Raw genomic sequence first — 4,005 nt, 5'->3', positions numbered from 1 at the left:
TCAACAATTCTCTGTTTCGGTATTCAGCCAAGAGAAATGAAAACTTGTATCCACAAAAAATGTATTTAAAAGCTGAGGAGATAGCTCAGTGGGTAAGGGCTTGCCATAAAGCAGGAGAACATAAATTTTATCCTCAGCATCCACTTAAAAAAGCTAGACATGTTGGTATACATGTGTAATTGCAGTACTGGGGAAGGAGAGAGAGAATCTGTAGAGCCTTTCCTGATTTGTGAGATTGGGGACAGTAACAGACTCAAAAATACAAGGTAAGTGGTTCTTGGGGAATGACAGCCAAATGTGGCCATATGTAGCACATGGACACATGGACACAGAAAAAGTTGTTCTACTTACTAATGTTGTAGCAAGTTTGTTCATATTGGCCAGTGACTGAAAACAATACAAATGCTAAAAAGCAGGAAGTAGCCAAAGAGAACTATGCCTCCTCTCCCCACTAACCTTTCCTACCTGGTGTTGGGGTGTTGGAAGGGATGGGTGCAGAAGGGGGAAAGAGGTAAGAAACCCAAATAAAATAGAGTTTAAAAAATAGCACCAACAATTTGCCTCGTACTGGACATGTACATGAAAGCTTGCTTATTTTCTTTAGGTCAAATTATGTACTTGTATGTCAGTGCTCACCTTAGTTGAGCCTTCTTCTATCTTTTAATGTCATAAACACCCTAAAATTTCTTTCTTTAAGGCCTGCAAAGATGGCTACCAAAGGTGCTCAGTTTTCAGCACCCTTATGGTGCTTCACAACCACCAGTAAGGAATCCACATCCAAAGAATCCGATGTCCTCTTCTGACTTCTGTGGACACCGGGCATAAACATATGTACAGGCAAAACATAACAAAAAATACATCTAAAAAATTGTTTTGGAGAAAATTTTAAAATCTTCCTTTAATTCTTCTATTCCTTATACTACAGCAATAAAAAAAAAAACACTGATTATATCCTTGACAATCAGACTGTTTCTCATTTAAATCCCATCTACCATTTCTGCTTATGTTTTTACTTATTTGGGCTGATAAATACAAGAGACGCAATCCAACAATGGACTTAAACAACAACACCTGTTTATGAAAAAACATAACACCTGTCCATTCAAAAACTGACCACAAATGGGGATTATCCCTCTATGGTAGATGTGTTTCATGAGGTCAAATTTATCTGGGACACAGGTAAATTCCCCTTTTATAAATTATAAACTTGTCTACTTGTCAGGTATAGTGGCACATGATAGAGGTGGGTGGATCACTGTGAGTTCAAGGCCAGCCTATTTCTATATAGGGAGACACTGTCACAAAACAACAAAACCCCACCACAGCAACAACTTGTCTGCCAATTTCTGCCTGTTTTTCTAGCAAGAACTCCAAAGCTATATAATCATTCTGTTGGGATTATCCTCAATGGCATTATACCATTGTCTAATGCTTTTCCCCACACTTTCCTTGAACCTACCTTAGAAATTGTTTAAATGTCAAGTGTATCCTTTAGGAAGCTGATAAAATAAAACTTGAGCCTTGCAGACATTCTTGATGATGCCTATTCTGTCTTTAATGCTTTTATTTATTCTATACTATCTTCTCAATAAACTTTTAAAGTTAATTCCTTCCAAAATATAATAAATCTAACTTCAAATGGTTCTACAAGTAGACAGTGATTCAGGATTCAGCAGGCAGTATGGTAGAGTTCTTAAAAGTTTTAAGATTGCAAAGCAAAGTGTCTACTCTGAAGTTTGTAAGGGAAAAGGGAGGTCTTGCACCATAAGGAAGCAGTCTTGGTTAATAGGTAGCGTGTGCTGTGTGAGAGGTAGGGGAGGGGAACACCTGACTTTGACTATGGTACAGGCTCACTCTTTGGCATGGGAGTAGAGCTTTGACAACATGTTACTTGTAAGATAACACCATAGGCTGCCTTGGATTCCAGACAACAGGGGAAGCAGTACTTGTTTGAACCCTACTTTTAATCAGCTAGGGGTTAGGGTGGGAGGGTTGAGTGTTCTAACATCCCAGCTTTTTGTGTAAAAGAAAAGCAGGCATTGTTTTATAGGAAAGGAAATGGATGAAAAGTAAAGGAATTAGTGACCATCAAACTCATTACCTGCTTTCTGCTGGGTTGAATGTTACTGGGTTAGAGGTTCCCCTCCACCACTCAAGGTGGGTAGTCAGGGGCTGGTATCTGTTGCTGGTCAGGAATGTGATGGATCCCTGTTCACTCACTTGCCCTTGAACTTCTCTTATAGACACTTACGAATTAAGCTCCCAAAGTGTCTGACTCCAGCTCCTTTGGGACTTTCTATTGCTCTATTTCATCCATATGCCTGTAATTTCCTTCCCTGATGTTACAAGTGAGTTCCCCTCCCTTTCCTCAGGGCCCTGATACACACTAGTGCCTTTTGATACCATTTGGCTGAGAGGATGGAGAGCAGTTCCTATAGGAACAAGCTGAATGTTCCAAAGATTTTTTTTTAAAACCCCATTTGCAGCCTGAGAAAGGAGATGGCATTTGGAACACTCACTCCTAAACACCTCAAACCTCAGTAATGCAAAGTAATGCAAAATGACATGGACTTCCCAATCCTTTGAACATAGTCTTTTCCTTTTAAAATCTTTTTTCATTTTTTTTAAGCTTACAGAAAGCAGTTTATTAACAGAAAATAATTTGTGAAGTCCTGTCCCAACCATGATGACCTCCCTTCCTTGTAGTCCTGTCAAAGTAGTGGAGTTGACATCCTCAATCTGCCCAATCTCCATCCCTGAGCGAGCAAGAACTCTGAGGGCTGACTGGGCACCAGGTCCAGGGGTCTTGGTTCTGTTTTCTCCTGTGGCTCGGAGTTTGATGTGTAGAGCAGTGATGTCCAGCTCCTTGCACCTCTGGCCCACGTCCTGGGCAGCCAGCATGGCTGAATATGGAGAGAACTCATCTCGGTCAGCCTTTACCTTCGTTCTACCAGTCGCTTCAGATGGTTTCATTGCCAGAAAGATTGGTAACATAGACAAAGATATCATTGAAGGACGCAAAGATGTGGTAGACACCACATCCAGACAACAGAGAAAGCAATACACTCTCTCCTTCAGCTACTTGGGGTCCAAGTCTGATGACTTGTTCTTTCTTTTTCTTCCTGTTGTGAGGTGCTATTTCTGAACATCATGGCCAGACTCTTCTACCAGAAATCTCTTTTTTGTTGTTGTTTGTTTTATTTATCAAGACAGCGTTTCTCTGTGTAGCCTTGGTTATCCTGGGCTCGCCTTGTAGACCAAGATAACCTTGAACTCACGGAGATCCACCTGCCTCTGCCTCCCCAAGTGCTGGGATTACAGGCGTGAGCCACCACACCCAGCAAAATAGAGCATCGTAAAATTTATTGAGAATTTTGTACTTGATTACAAAGTATTTTCAGCATGTCAGACTCCTTCTCTCCCCATGGTCTCCTCTCCAATTCTTGCTGGACCCTTCAATATGTCCTCTAACACCACCTTTTTCTTAGTACTACCTGCTTGTTTTGTTCAGGTGGGGCAGGGTGATACGGAGGTTGGGGGAAGAACACACTAGACACAGGTAACTACCACTCATTGGCTCATCCGTGACTGCATACTTACTTGGTCACTGCAAATCTCTGATTAGTTTTCAGAGCTTGTGGGAAGCTCTTTTTATATTTGTTTTTGAAACTGTTTCTCTTGGAAAATAAGGTCCTGACCTTCCCAGTCCAGCACTTTTCTGATGCCCTTCCCTCCATCGAGTGCAAACCTTATCCTGTGAAGCAGTAGATTCAGTCATGGGAGGGACCCCTAGGAACTCATTATTTTTTCTTCTGATACTTTAAGTTGCTACCTTCCAAAATTTTGAGCATCTGATAGCATGACCCTATGCTCTCTGACATTTTCTCCCTCCATCCAGACCTGTGTGCAATAAGGGTTCTCTAATTTGGTGACAAAAACTTTAAAAGCAAACAATTTCAGGGAGTCTAGAGCCCAGTTTCTAAGTAACAACCACAGTTTGCGCTC

General features: G+C 41.2%; 1 pseudogene; it reads right to left on the bottom strand.

Moving 5' to 3' along the window:
• Window positions 1–740: 740 nt before the first annotated feature.
• Window positions 741–3,145, bottom strand: LOC110554844 (small ribosomal subunit protein uS11-like; annotated as a pseudogene).
• Window positions 3,146–4,005: the final 860 nt, after the last annotated feature.

This window comes from Meriones unguiculatus, chromosome 10 (assembly GCF_030254825.1).
Source record: "Meriones unguiculatus strain TT.TT164.6M chromosome 10, Bangor_MerUng_6.1, whole genome shotgun sequence".
Classification (NCBI taxonomy): Eukaryota; Metazoa; Chordata; class Mammalia; order Rodentia; family Muridae; genus Meriones; species Meriones unguiculatus.
This window is presented reverse-complemented; position numbering and strand designations above follow the sequence as displayed.